General features: G+C 39.2%; 1 pseudogene; it reads left to right on the top strand.

Annotated features, from left to right (window-relative positions):
- The first annotated feature begins 10698 nt into the window (after positions 1-10698).
- On the top strand, positions 10699-11444 carry LOC114500128 (annotated as a pseudogene).
- Positions 11445-15970: the final 4526 nt, after the last annotated feature.

Genomic DNA, 15970 nt, shown 5'->3' with positions numbered 1-15970 from the left:
TGTCAATGCTGAGATAGAAGGTAAGGACAAGGAGTCACCACCCTACACAACTAGGACATAGGGTCCAGTGATCAGGAAATGATCAGCCTTGACATCCAAAGGGACCCATTTCTTTCCCCTTTGTTTAGTGCTCTGGTCATTAGTAGGCCAACCTCAGGGCATGGAGTAAATACATCCACAGGCAGGTGTGAAATTGAGCCTCCTGTTTGAGTGGGGTAAATCCATTCCCAGGGCATCTGGCTGATACTCTTGTCATTGGTAACATCACCCTCAAGCAGAGGGTAAACACATCCATCTCTTTCTATTTCTCTGCTAGTGTGAAGTATAATTCCCAGTCCTCCTTCTGGAGCACACCAGGTTTCTCACCATTCAGGGACCAAAGCAGTCCCGAGCCCAGGCTCTTCCCTGCTGCTAGACTCTTTGAAGCTGAGACTACTACCACCACTCATTAACAGTCCTTAAAGCTTTTATTGAGAGTCTCAACAGGTCTTTTTGCTTGGTATTTCAGACCTTCCGTCCCTTTCCCAGTCTTCTTGAAAGTTGTCAAAACCAAATAACAGAAATCTTATACTTTCTTTACAAAAGTTAGTGATTTGAACTATGTGTATGGTCTTTATGTGTTCAGTCTTCATGTACATGGTCTTTATGTAATATGTATTTGTGTGTTACATGTAGTGCATCTTCTGCCTCCATGTGGCATAATTAGGGTATAATACTTTAGTGGTCTAAGGAATTTAAATACTAACATAAATTAAACAGGATCCTGTGGTTTGGACAAAATATTTGATATTAAAACTGGTTTTAGGTTTGATTAATGTCTTTTAGGGTTATTACCAAAAATGTGTTGCTTTACAAAAAGTTTACATTATAATCTTTTGACTAACTATAACAACTTTCCCAAAGTTTAAATTTTAAAAGCTTTTTAATTACTGAGTTATTCCAAAGGGCCCCTGGAATAACTCAAGGATTTGTTCTCTCACAAAAAAGAAGTTTTTGAACTAATTAGGCCAATATAATATGTTCAAAATTACATGGGAAGCTTTGTCAAACAGAATAATAATAACTATTTTATTTGCATACATTTATTTTTATCAAAATAGATTTTCTAGAAATTTCAGGCTGCCCCAGGGAGGAATTTGCAAAGATTTAAAATCAAGTTCAAATGAGAAGCTTTCAGGGATAACAGGTGTCTTGTCAGTGACACTGGACAAGCCAAGAGTGATGTTCCCTGTGGGGACATCAACCAGCGGTGCTCTGGGTGTTTGTAACTCACACATTGGAATTTGTGAATTGTTTCCAATGCTCAATGCACAATTCCGGTAAGTCCTGTACAGCATTTTAAAACCTTGCATGCTCTTAGGTCTTTATATATATTAAGATTGCATATTAAATATAAAAATATCATCTTTATATTGTCCTTTTATGTCATTTCATAGTAATTATTACTTATCAATAAATTGTTATCCTGAAATATTATACTGTACAAAAAGCAAGTACTTTATCAATTACATTTTAATCAAATCTGTAACCATGTCATTTTGAATTTGGTAATTTATAAATAGTCACTCTTTTATTCTAATGCATTTGCAAATGTATCTTTAAGTGGGTTTATGAAAAAGACTCTAATTTACTCTACATTACAGGTATCTAAGTAGGTCATATCTTTGAAGTAAATAAAGATTTAAATAACTATTAGAATAACTAAATTCATGGAAATACTGGTAAATAATCAAGACAAGCAATATTGGCCCTGGCTGATGTAGCTCAGTGGATGGAGCACAGGCTTGAGAACCCAAAGGTTTGCTAGTTCATTTCCCAGTCAGGGCACATGCTTTGGTTACAGACCAGGCCCCCACTTGGGGATGCGCAAGAGGCAACTATACATGGATGTTTCTCTCCCTCTTTCTCCTTCCCTTCCCCTCTCTCTAAAAATAAATAAATAAAATCTTTTAAATTTGTTTTAAAAGAAACAATATTGGTTATATGGGACTAAATGAACTAAAGATAATTTGTTAGTCTCATGACTTTGTTCAAAATATTGCTAATTTTAAATCTTTTTGTTTTCCAGATACAAGGAAACCTTTTCCCTCTAAAACAAATGATAATTATACCTTAATAAACAACATTGAAACATTTATATTTTTCTCTGTACCAAATCTCTCCAGAACTCAGCAACTCTTAATGAGGAAGTGTTATTTTCATGGCAATATGTTTGTTTGCATAAACTCAGTAAGAATCTGTTCTCTTTATAATGGCACCAGTTTCCAAAAGTGGTTTTGTTAACCAAGTCTTTGTCTGGAATGTCATGACTGAAAGAGTCATGCCTGAACTCTGGATGTCACCAGAAAGCCTTAAGGAATTAAGGTGGAAAAAGCCACCATCTCCAGTCTGCTCAAACATCTCTAGTCCCCGCTTTGCCAGATCCTAGGAGTTCCGGCCAAGACAGAGGCGTAGGTAGAAACCCCTCACTTCCCCATACAAACAAAAGGAGGATAACAACCAATATAAAAACAATAAACAACCAGAAGTGCCAGAAAAATCCAACTGCATGGAACTCTGACAACCAAGAAATTAAAGAAACAGTCAACCAGGCCAACCACACCAGTAAGATGGATGGACAGAAAGACCCTGTGGTGAGGTGGTGGACTGTGTGGGTGGGGCTAACTGCACAGGAAACTGAGACTCGGAGCTGACTGTGGACTACGGCAGGGGTTGCCACAATAGGAGAAACTCCCAGTCTCACATGAGAGTTTGTGGAAAGTAGGGCTAGAGTCCAGCAGGTGAGCTGCATTGTCTCCTCTCTGGCCCCTCCACCACAGGCAGGTCCACAGCACAGCAAGGGGGGTTGCCCTGCCCTGGTGAATACCTAAGGCCCTGCTCCTTACAACTTAACAGGTGTGCCGAGACAAAGAAATATGGCCCAAACAAAAAAACAGCAAAACTCCAGAAAGAGAGCTAAGCGATGAGGAGTTAGCCAATGTATCTGATGAAGAGTTCAAAGCCCTGATAATCAAAATGCTCACAAAACTGATTAAGTGCATTCACAAAATGAAAAAACAAATAAAAGATACCCAAAGTGAAAGAAAGCAAAATATTCAGGGAACCAACAGTGACAGGAAGGAAACCAGGACTCAAATCAATGATTTGAAACAAAAGGAAGAAATAAACATCCAACCAGAACAGAATGAAGAAAAAAGAATCCAAAAAAAAAATAAAGAGAAGCTTAGGAACTTCTGGGACAACTTTAAATATTCCAGTTTATAGGAGTGCCAGGAGTAGAACAAGAGCAAGAAATTCAAAACTTATTTGAACAAATAATGAAGGAAAACATCCCCGATTTGGCAAAGGAAATAGACTTCCAGGAAGTCCAGGAAACCCAGAGAGTCCCACAGAAGTTGGACCCAAAGAGGAACACACCAAGGCACATCATCACTAAGTTACCTAAGATTAAAGATAAAGAGAGAATCTTAAAAGCAGCAAGAGGAAAGGAGACAGTTGCCTACAAAGGAGTGCCCATAAGACTCTCAGCTGATTTCTCAAAAGAAAACTTGCAGGCAAGAAGGGGATGGGGAGAAGTATTTGAAGTCATGAAAGGCAAGGACCTACATCCAAGATTACTCTATCCAGCAAAGCTATCATTTAGAATGGAAGGGCAGATAAAGTGGTGCCCAGATAAGGTCAAGTTAAAGGAGTTCATCATCACCAAGCCTTTATTATATGAAATGCTAAAGGGACTTATCTAAGAAATTGAAGAAGATCAAAAACTATGAGTAGTAAAGTGAAAACAGACTCAAAACTATCAACAAATGAACCTAGAAAAAAGAAAAACAATTAAAACAAAAACTAAGCAAACAACTAGAACAGGAATAGAATCAGAGAAATGGACACCACATGGAGGGTTTTCAATAGGAGGGGAAGGGAAGAAGCATAATTAGTAGGCATAAAATAGAAGGGGAGAGGTCAAAAATGGTATAGGAAACAGAGAATTCAAAGAGTTTATATGTATCCCATATGGACATGAGCTAAGGGGGGACATGCTGGAGTGTTGGGGGGTGCAGGGCAGAAGGGGGATAAAGGGAATATACCACCTGGTGGTAAATTGGGAGAACTGTAATACCATAATAAATAAAATATACTTTTTAACTATTTTATTGATTATGCTATTACAGTTGTCCCATTACCCTCCCCTTCATTCCCCTCCACCCTGTACACCCTCTCCCACCCACATTCCCCTCCTTTAGTTTATGTTCATGGGTCATAAGTTCTTTAGCTTCTACATTTCCCATACTATCCTTGCCCTCCCCCTGTCTATTTTCTACCTACCATCTATGCTACTTATTCTCCATACCTTTTCCCCTTCTCTCCTCCTCCCACTCCCCTGTTGCTAACCCTCCATGTGATCTCCATTTCTGTGGTTCTGTTCCTGTTCTAGTTGTTTTCTTAGTTTCTTTTGTTTTAGGTGTGGCTGTTAACAATTGTGAGTTTGCTGTCATTTCACTATACATATTTTTTTAAAAGATTTTTTATTTATTTATTTTTAGAGAGGGAAGGGAGGGAGGAAGAGAGAGAGAGAGAGAGAGAGAGAGAGAGAGAGAGAGAGAGAGGCAGAGAAGAGAGAGAGAGAGAGAAACATCAATGTGCGGTTGCTGGGGGTTATGGCCTGCAACCCAGGAATGTACCCTGGCTGGGAATGGAACCTGGGACACTTTGGTTCCCAGCCCGCGCTCAATCCACTGAGCTACGCCAGCCAGGGCTCATATTTTTTTATCTTCTTTTTCTTAAATAAGTCCCTTTAACATTTCATAAAATAAGGGCTTGGTGATGATGAACTCCTTTAACTTGACCTTATCTGAGAAGCACTTTATCTGCTTTTCCATTTTAAATGAAAGCTTTGCTGGATAGAGCAATCTTGGATGTAGGTCCTTGCCTTTCATGTATTACAGTATTACAGTTCTCCCAATTTACCACCAGGTGGTATATTCCCTTTATCCCCCTTCTGCCCTGCACCCCCCAACACTCCAGCATGTCCCCCCTTAGTTCATGTCCATATTTCTTTCCAGCCCCTTCTTGCCTGCAACGTCTCTTTTGAAAAATCAGCTAACAGTCTGACAGGAACTGCTTTATAAGTTACTGTTTCCTTATCTCTTGCTGCTTCTAGGGTTCTCTCCTTCATTTTTACCTTGACTAATGTAATTATTATGTGCCTTGGTGTATTCCTCCTTGGGTCCAACTTCTGTGGGACTCTGGGTTTCCTGAACTTCCTGAAAGTCTATTCCCTTTGCCAAATTGGGGAAGTTCTCCTTTATTATTTGTTCAGGTAACTTTTGTACTTGTTTCTCTTCCTCTTCCCCTTCTGGTACCCCTATAATTTGGATGTTGGAATATTTAAAGATGTCCTGGAGGCTCCTAAGCCTCTCCCCATTTTTTTGAATTCTTAGTTCTTCATTCTGTACTGCTTGTATGTTTTTTTCTTCCTTCTGGTCCACTCCATTGATGTGAGACCCAGCTTTCTTTCCATCACTATTGGTTCCCTGTGCATTTTTCCCCATTTTACTTATTGTAGCCTTCATTTTTTCATCTAATTTGTTACCGAAATCAACCAATTCTTTGAGCATCCTGATCACCAGTGGTTTGAACTGTGCATCTGATAGGTTGGCTATCTGTTGGTTGCTTAAAAGAATAAATTCTGGGGCTTTCATTTCTTTTTCTGTTTGAGACATCTTTTTATGTTTTGTTTTGTTTCATTGTGCCAGTTACGTTTGAGAAATGGAGCTTTAGGTGTTCACCAGGGCAGGGCAACCCAGTCGCTGGGTTGTGATGCTATATGTTGGGGCAGGGTCCCAGAGTGAACAATGGTGTTTGCTCCGCTCTCCATGGGACTTCAGTCCTTTCCACCACTTCCCCCAAGCAAACTGGACCTTTCTGGTGCGGATCCCCATGTGGGTGAGCTTGTGCATCCCATGGGTCTTCCCAATGACCTCTCCTGTGAGGCTGGGAGTCTCTCCCTGTGTCTCAACCCCCCACTGGTGTTTTCAATCAGTGCCCCAAGGCTCTTATTTCCCAGCGCTGGGACCCTGGGTTGCGCACAGTGCCTTGCTTCACAATCGCTGCCTCGCTGGGTCTGCTGGTTGCCACCCCTCAGCCGGGGTCTGCCAGCCACTGCTTGCACACCCAGGGTCTGCCTGCTGTGGTCATATGTGCTAGGTCTTAATGCTCTTTGTGCCATGCAACCCCTCTCCGCCTGGCTGCCCGACTCAGCCCCTCCTACTGGTCTGGATGAATGTGTCTTTGTTAACTTCTTGGTTGTCTGACTTCCATACAGTTCAATTTCTGTCAGTTCTGGTTGTTATTCTGTTTCTAAATTTTTGTTGTCCCTATCTTGGTTGTGCAAGGAGGCACAGTGTGTCTACCTATGCCTCCATCTTGGCCGGAAGTCCCCTCAATTCTAAGATTAACATTTTTTTTTAAATATCTTAGTTATTTTTATTTTTCAGAGACAGGGAAAAGGATGGAGAAATCAGTTGCCTTTTGCATGCTCCCAAACTGGGAGACCAATGCTCAATCCACTTAGCCACACCAGTCAGGGGTAACATTTTATTGTCCCTGTTTTATCACACATCAATCCAACTATACAACCTGTTCCCATCTGTTCGTCAATCCACTTTGTTTTTATTAACTTATTGATTTTGAGAGAGAGAGAGAGAGAGAGAGAGAGAGAGAGAGAAACATTTATCTGTTGCTCTACTTATTTATTCCTTCATTGGTTGATTCTTGTAAGTGCCCCCAAGGGAATCAAACCTGCAACCTTTTGGTATGTGGGTTTGGTGGTCAGTCTAATGAGCTGAGCTACCAGGCCAGGACCAATCCACCTCATTTTTTGATGCATTTCAAAATAAATACAGATACCAGTATACTTTCCCCTAAATACATTATCATGAATGTCACTTACAATGTTTTAATATTTGTTTACAGTTCTATTTGTTTGTTGTGTTTTTTAAAATCCTCACTGGAGGATATGTTTACTGATTTGAGAGAGAGACAGAGAAACATCGATGTGAGAGAGAAACATTGATCAGTTGCCTCCTGTATGCACCCTGACCAGGGGTTGAATGAGCAGCCCAGGCATGTGCCCTGACCAGGAATCAAACCCACAACCTTTTAGTGTACAGGAGGACACTCCAACCAACTGAGCCACCTGGCTAGGGCCTCTTTGCTCTTTTGAAATAACTTTTACATTTAACTAAAGCCAGATTAGATTCATAGCTTGGCTTCGCCTGGGAATCTCCAAGCCCAACACAAGTAGCAGCCATGTCAGATTGCTTTATAGCTCAGGCAGGGTGCCTCAGGCAAAACACAGCTGGGGACTGAACCTTAGCCTGCACAACCTGGGAAACCCCAGGGCCAATGCATCAGTGGACACCTACAGACCACCTCGGAGTACTACCACCCTGTCCCTGCACAGCTGATCCTCCATAGATGATGGAGGTTGGTGGTCAGTGGTCACAGCCAGTCCTTGCAGCTGACTGGCCTTGCTAAATCTCTCCCATTGACTTGCCAACAGCAACCAAGGCTCAACTGCAAGAGTCTGGTGTACTCAGCCCACATGCAGGGCACACCTCAAGTACTCAGTTTGGGTGATAGAGGAGGCTGTGCCACTGGACCCTACAGGAGACCTACTACATTAGACCACACTACCAAGACAGGGAGTCATAGCAGCTCTATCTAATACATAGAAACAAACACAGGGAGGCTGCAAAAACAAGCAGACAAAGAAACATGGCCCAGATGAAAGAACAGATCAAAACTCCAGAAAAAGAACTAAACAAAATGGAGATAAGTGATCTATCAGAAGCAGAATTCAAAACACTGGTAAGAAGGATGCTCAAGAAACTTAGTGAGGACCTCAGCAGCATTAAAAAGACCCAGTCAGAAACAAAGGATACAGTGATTGAAATAAAGAACAATTTACAGGAAAACAACAGTAGAGTGGATGAAGCCAAGAATCAAATCACTGATTTGGAACATAAGGAACGAAAGAACAACCATGCAGAAAAAGAAGAAGAAAAATGAATCCAAAAAATGAGGATAGGATAAGCAGCCTCTGGGACAATTTTAAGAATACCAACATTCACATCATAGGGGTGCCAGAAGGAGAAGAGAAAGAATAAGAAATTGGAACTCTATCTGAAAAAATAGTGAAAGAAATCTTCCTTAATTTGGTGAAGGAAATAGTCATGCAAGTCTAGAAAGTACAGAGAATCCCAATTATGATGGAGGCAAAGAGGCCCACACCAAGACACATCATAATTAAAAGGCCAAAGGTTAAAGATAAAGAGAGACTCTTAAAAGCAACAAGAGAAAAGAAGTTACTTACCAGATGGTCGCCAGATGAGAGGAGGAGGGAGAGAATGGGTGAAGAGTTCAGGGGATTAAGATGTACAAATAGGTAGTTACAGAATAGCCATGGGGATGTAAAGTACAATATAGGAATTGGAGTAGCCAAAGAACTTATGCATAGGACCCATGGACATGAACAATGGTGGGGGGATTTCCTGAGGGAGTAGGGGGTGCTGGGTGGAGGGGGGCAGAGGAGGAAAAATCAGAACAACCATAATAGCAGAATCAATAAAATGTAATTTAAAAAATAAGTAAAAATAAAAAGATAAAAAATTACATACAATGAAATACACAAATCCTAAGTGTAAAATCCTCAGAGCTTTGAAAAACTCATATACCTTTGTAAACCCAACCCCTACTGTGACAAAACATTATAGTTATCCACAGGAAGTTTCCCAGGCCCTTCTTAATCTCTAAAGCCAGCTCAATCACTGTTCTGATGTTTTTCTATTATAAATTAGTTTTGCCTGTTATAATATTTCAATTTAAAAAAAAAGAAGGAAAAAAAGTTATGTAATATGCACATTGTTTTACTATATGCCAGGCACTTTTCTAAGTTCTTTAAAGTAGTAACCTACTCTCTCTTCACGTTATGGTAGTTCTTTGAGCATGGTATCTTTACTCCATTTTGAAGATGGAGAAACTGAGACACAAAGTGGAGAAATAGCTTGCCCAAGGCCTCACAACTGAAGAGAGTGGGACCAGGCCACACAGCCCACTGTTAACTACTCTTTGGCTTCTGTGGGGACATCTTTCAGACCTAAGTGAACAGCAGTTATCTTGGGCAGTGGGACTGTGGGTGATTTTTGTTTTCTCCCTTTTGTTCACCTGCATTCATGTGATCAGTCACCTCCAGCAAAGAGCATGAAAGCATCCAGCATCACATGGGAACCATGTCTGTGTCTGTCAGTTGAAGGATGTCAAGACAGGGGGGATGAGAGGCAGGAAGTGACCATGCTTGAAATTAAGCATAGACTTTCTCTAAAGTGTAACATGCTTGCTCTGTATTTTAAAATTAATGGAATACTTTAAGGTATTCAAAAAGATGAAATTGTGGGCTGGAATGGGAGTAAAAGGCAGAAAACTGTACTTGAACAATAATTAAAATAAAATTTTAAAAAATGAAATTTGTCTTTTTAAATTTTTTGTTTTGAAGTAATTTCAAACTTATATGTACCCTTTATCCATATGAACTGATTATAAACATTTTGCCACATTTTTTTTACCATTCCCTATTTCTCTTTCTAATGTTTTCTCTAAAATAGTTTAAAGTTGCATATATTCATGCCCCTTTATTCCTTAATACTTCTGTGTAAATTTTTAAGGAATAAGGACATTTTCTTAACTAACAGTAATACTATTTCCACATTCAAATTTTGACAATTATCTCAATATCTTTTATTGCAATTTTTTCTTTTTTTAATTTTATTTTAATCATTGTTCAAGTACAGTTTTCTCCCTTTTACTCCCATTCCAGCCCACCCACCCAACCCCCCCCCACTTCCCTCCCATTACCACCCTCCCCCTAGCTTTTGTCCATGTGTCCTTTAAATTTGTTCCTGTAAACCCTTCCCATTCTTCCCTGAAATTACCTCTTCTCTCTCCTCTGGTCACTGTCAGTCTGTCCCCTATTTCAGTGTCTTTGGTTATATTTTGCTTGTTTCTTTGTTTTGTTGTTTAGGTTCCTGTTAAAGGTGAGATCATATGGTATCTGTCTTGTTTTGCTTAACATAATGCTTTCCAGCTCCATCCATGCTGTTGCAAAGGGTAGGAGCTCCTTCTTTCTTTCTGCTGCATTCAATTTTTAAATTGTCTTATGTCTTCAGTCTTTTTAAATCTAGAGCTATTCCTCTCCTACCTTTTAATTAATTAATTTATTTATTTATATTTGGTCTTCCTTGACACTGTTATTTGGAAGGCTATACACCAGTTACTTTGTAAAATGTCTTTCAATTTGATTTTCTTCTCCAAGGTATGGGTTATACAGTTTATTCATTTAGGGCAAGAATATCTTACGAGTGATGTTGTGTACTCAGTGCATCATACCAGGAAGCATGGAATAGTGATATGAATTTTGGTCTCTTGGATAAGATGGTGACCCCCAGGTTTCTTTGCTGTGAAGTGACTATTTTTCCTTTTATAATTAATAATTAATTTGTGGGCCTGGCAAGGTAGCTCAGTTGGTTAGAGTATCATCCCTATATGCCAAGGTTGTGGGTTCAATCTCTGGCTCAGGGCATGTACAGTTATCAACCAATGGCTCTTTTTCATGGCTTCTCAAAGGTGGTTGTCTATATCCAGATGAAGCTGAACATCTTTTTCCCAGCCACTGGCTGCCAGAAACTCATTGAAGTGGATGATGAATGCAAACTTCATACCTTTTATGAGAAGTGTATGGCCACAGAAGTTGTCTCTGATACTCTGGGTGAAGAAAGAAATGGCTATGTGGTTTGAATCATTGGTGAGAACAACAAACAAGGTTTCCCAATGGAGCAGGATGTTTTGACCCATGGTCTCGTCTGCCTGCTGCTGATGAAGGAACATTCCTGTTGTAGACCAAGGACTGGAGAAAGAAATCGCAAATTATTCAGGGATGCACTGTGGATTCCAATCTCAGTGTTCTCAACTTAGTCATTGTAAAAAAAAAAAAAGGAGAAAGATATTCCTGGTCTCATCAATACTACTGTGTCTCATCACCTAGAACCCACAAGTGTTAGCAGAATTTGCAGTTTTCAATCACTCTAAAGAAGACAGTGTCCACCAATACATTTTGGGAAAGCTCCTAAACAAAGAAGGTAAGAAACCTACAACCAAAGCACCCAAGATTCAGCATCTTGTTACTCCACACGTCCTGCAACACAAACACTGGTGTATTGCTCTGAAGAAAAAACATAATAAAAAAAAATAAGGAAGAGGCAACTGAATATGCTAAACTTTTGTCTAAGAGAATGAAGGAGGCCAAAGAAAGATGCCAGGAACAGATTGCCAAGAGACATAGGTTGTTCTCTCTGAGAGCTTCTACCTTTAAGTCTGCATCAAGTAAAAAAATGAGATTTTCTAAGAATAACAAATAAAAAGAAAAAACAATCAACTGATGAATGCATAAGTGAAACAACAAATTAATGTTCCTCTCTCTCTCCCTCCCCCTCTCTCCAAATCAATAAATTTCTTTTTTATTATTTTATTGTAATAAATTTCTTTTAAATAATCAATTTGTGGGGAGATAGAATGCCTTTCTGACCATGCTTTTGTTTTATAAATATGTTTATGCATTTCTGAATGTTTACTTTATTCAAAGGCTTAAATATTTAAGAAATATATAAATGACTAAAAATCTGTGAAAAACTCTAAAAACTTTGGCAGAAAATACTAGATACACAAGAAATAAACAGACAGAATATGGAAAGAAAAATCCATAATGATGTAGAACAGAATATTAAAGAGAGAGAAGAATGTTGGTCAGCAAACTGAAAACAAAACAGGAGAAAAAATGGGGGAAATGTGTGTCTAGCATTGTGATCCTGGTCAAAAACTTTGATCCTGTCCTCATACCTTTCATGGTCCTGGTCCAAATATACCTTTCATAGTTATAAAAAATGCATAGTTATATAAAAGGGTAAATATTTGTGCAAAAACAAACAATTCATCATGACAGATCTTGGAGAGAATCTGTTCACATTTTTCAAGTACCTATTTCATCATAAGCACCTATTTTGTTGTCCTACCCACGGTACAAGTGCTACATCTGAGAAGAAAGAGGCTATTCATTGTTTTTCTGGAAAAATATATGAGAAGTAAAGATGCTACTCAGATTTGGTGGATTCTGTGCACAGGTAACAGCGCTTCTATCAATAATCCTCCATCCCCCTCCACAAAGCTCCCCTGGATGATTGAGAATAAGGCAGCAACTTTTCTACTTTCCTTTTATGTTCAGAAGCATCCACAACACACAAGTCTGTCTACACAAGCAAGCTTCACAAATGTTTGTCACCAGAGATACATTTTTGAGTTTGTGATAACAAGAAATTGGTTCAATGTAAATCTTGCAGATGTAAAAAACATAATTTTTTTGAAATTTATGGTTGAGAAAATGGCTTGTCCTGTGGTTGTTTATTATATCATGTTATTTTGCCAAGTTACCCTGATCTCCCACCACTAGCCTCAAACCTAAACGTTTTACTTAAGATCTAAATGTTTATTTATTTGATTTTTGGCTATGGACCCAATTTCTGCACCCTCTTGGTCAGGATTCTGCATGGATCCTTAGCTTTCTTCCTGTAAGTTATTCCCAACTTCCAAACAGTCTATACAAAGATGGTAGAGTCCCTATCCAACCCCAACACTCTCCAATTCTTCATGGCTTGAACACCCCGTGTCATTCATTAATTCAAAAACATTTCACAGTTGCACAAGAGGAATTGAGCTGGGTCTAGTTTTGGTCTTTGCCCTTAGGAGTCTCAGATTTACGTTAGAGAAACCAACAGATAACCAATTACCAGGGTGCAAGTTTCTGTGGTAGCTGCTATATTTCATGATATGAACACAGATGACAGATATCAAGCCCAGGAGGGTGGGTGACTAATCTGTGAGCCAGGTGCTCTAAATGTATAATTAGAGCCTTGATATGTGCCTTTTAGCATGTCATTACATTGCAGATCAATCACTTCTAATTGAAAGTTATGTAGAAGATGCTCAATTGCAAAGTTAGATGGATTTTGAAATATGGAACTGTTCTTTTCATTTACAATGATGTCTGGTAAACTCTGCTGGAACTGTAGTTTGAGCTCAGAAAATATGTCTGCAGCAAAATTTATGTAAGAATGGTCATCTTACACTTTGTTTTGTCATTTGATAGCACAAACATGTATTACTTGTGATTTAAAGTTAGTTGTTGAAATGATCACTAAGTATGAATTTCCCATATAAATGCCATTTTGCCTTGTGATTTTAGGTTAATTCACTAATAAACAGTATCAGGTCTGCAACAAAAGTTGATTTCTAAAGCCATTCAGTGTTTGATAATAGTAGTTGAGGACAGTTCTCATTTAGAAAAAAATTAACCTCAGCTCCAAGGTCAAAAATATTGCAGTAAGACTTTTCTACTGCCAAGCTACCATACTGATGTGTGGAAGGGCAAGTCAGGATATTTAGCTTCTATTTCTGACCAAAACTCACCAGACTGATGATTTTTAAGTCCAGAAGAGGGAACAAAGTTCACTGTTGACACTATTGTTCACTAATACAAGATAGATTCAACTATTTCCCACAAAGTATCTGTTGATGATTAATACAATGAATAACCATAGGCTTTAATCATCTTACACTTTCACAAACTTTGTAAATTTGTCCACCTCAACCTTTTTCTTTTCCACATATATTTTTACCACCATCAACTATTACACACTGCAGCTTTGCTGCATGTTCCATTTAAGGTTGCAATGAATTAGTGATTGCTCAACTTTAAAATATTCTTGCCTGTGGTTGTTACATGCAGATTTTTCATAAGTCTAATTTTTCAGTAACTGCAAAGTCTGCACTGGCTTCTGGAATAAACAATAACAACTGAGCAGTAGCAGTAACTTCTGCCAATTCATTAAGAGCTGAGAAAAACCACTAAAAAATCACTTGCCTTTAAAAAAATGGATTATTAATGTTTCTTCCAACTTTCTCAAGTCTTTAAACAAGTGTTCTCCCTAAAAGGCTAATAGTCTTTTTAAAAAGATTTTATTTATTTATTTTCAGAGAGAGAGGAGAAAGGAGGGAGAAAGAGAGAAAGAGAAACATCAATGTGCAAGACAAACACCAATAAGTTGCCTCTAGCATGACCCCAATCAGGGACCTGTCCACAGCTCAGGTATGTGCCCTGACAGGGAGTTGAACAGGCGACCTTTTGGTTCACAGGCTGGCAGTGTTCAATTCACTGAGCCACATCAGTCAGGGCTAAAAGGGTAATAGTCTTAAGCAAACTTCAGATTTTGAGGCCAGGGCTGAATTGAGTAGATTATGTAGGTACTACTTTCTGTGTCCTTTATAGTGCACTTTTTAAGATAATAAAAATAATTTTATTTTGTGGGAAAACTACCACGTTTCCTGTCTTGACAAGGGTAAGTTCCACCACAGTGGAGTCTATCTGCTGCTACAATTTACCCACATGTCATCTGTGTACAATCACCAATTAACATGAGTGACAAAGGTGTCTCAATGACTTGATTTCCTAGTAGTCCCATCGACTAAGCTAACAGTCATTTCACATCATTCTGAGGCAGAAAAGTCACCAAAATGCAGGTTAACAAATGCCCACTATTTGGGGGCTTTTTGTGATTGAAATATGAGGGCTTTAAATGGATTAACAGTTCTTTAGCTTGGGGTCTCTATTTCTGCTTAACAACCAATTTCACTTCTGTGCAGACCATGAATTAATAAGTGTCTCCTAAGCAACAATCACTCTTAAAATAAACCTTTACTTGACCATGAACACACATCTTTAAACACTTGGCTTTAAATACCACTGGTGTTTAAAATGTGTTTTTGTGTTCTGAAATGTGTTTTTTCACCCCATTGTCATGCCCTAAATTAAAAAGTAATAGAGAATTTCATTATGACCACTTCAAGGCTTAGTAGCAGCCTGTGGCCTGTTTTTTTGTCATGCAAGATTACAAAGAGGAACTTTGGAACATCAGTCATGGACATCCAAAAGACCATCTACCTCACTTACCCATGTTCTGAGATTAAGCCAGTATTTTTGGAAGTACTGCCAAAGTTGTTTGGCCCACCCCGCCTTCATTGCCACTGGATAAGGAAGCCTGGGACTTGTCTTTCAGCTGAAGAACTTTAGTTAGTATCAAAAGATTACCCCTTCCTTTTCTCCTTGGGTGGCCAACACAGGACAGAAATCTGGGGCTCTTCCTGGTACTCTGAAGATCCTTTTCAGAAAATCCACTCTGCCCCTAACTGACGTGGCTCAATGAGTTGGGTGTCCAACAGTAAACCAAAAGGCCAGCAGTTCAGTTCCCAGTCAGGGTATATGTCTGGGTTTCGGCCAGGTCCCCTGTGAACCCAGACAGCGCACATGACCATTGGGTTGGGAGCGTGGGAGAAACAACTGAAAACATTGATCTTTCTCCCTCTCTCTTTCTCCCTTCCTTTCCCCCCTCTCTAAAAATAAATAAATAAAATCCTAAAAAGAAAGAATTACTGGGGGAGGGAAGTATAAAAAGACTAAAAGGTAATATAAAAAATATATAAAGAAGATTAAGTTTTAGGCCCAGCTGGTGTGACTCAGTGGATTGAGTGCCATCCTGCTAACCAAAAGGTTGCCAGTTTATTTCCCAGGCAGTGCACATGCCTGGGTTGTGGACCAGGTCTCCAGTAGGGAGCACATGAGAAGCAACCACACATTGATGTTTCTCTCCCTTTCTTCCTCCCTCCCTTCCTCTCACTCTAAAAATAAATAAAGAAAATCTTTTTTAAAAAACTGTAAAAAAGGAAAAGATTAAGTTTCAAACCCTGGCTGGTGTGGCTCAGTGGATTCAGCCTGTGAACTGAAAGGTCCCCAGTTGGGTACATCTGAGAG

Source organism: Phyllostomus discolor, chromosome 6 (genome assembly GCF_004126475.2).
Source record: "Phyllostomus discolor isolate MPI-MPIP mPhyDis1 chromosome 6, mPhyDis1.pri.v3, whole genome shotgun sequence".
In the NCBI taxonomy this organism is placed as follows: domain Eukaryota; kingdom Metazoa; phylum Chordata; class Mammalia; order Chiroptera; family Phyllostomidae; genus Phyllostomus; species Phyllostomus discolor.
The sequence above is the reverse complement of the archived record's forward strand: the minus strand, read 5'-3'. Positions and strand labels throughout refer to the sequence as shown.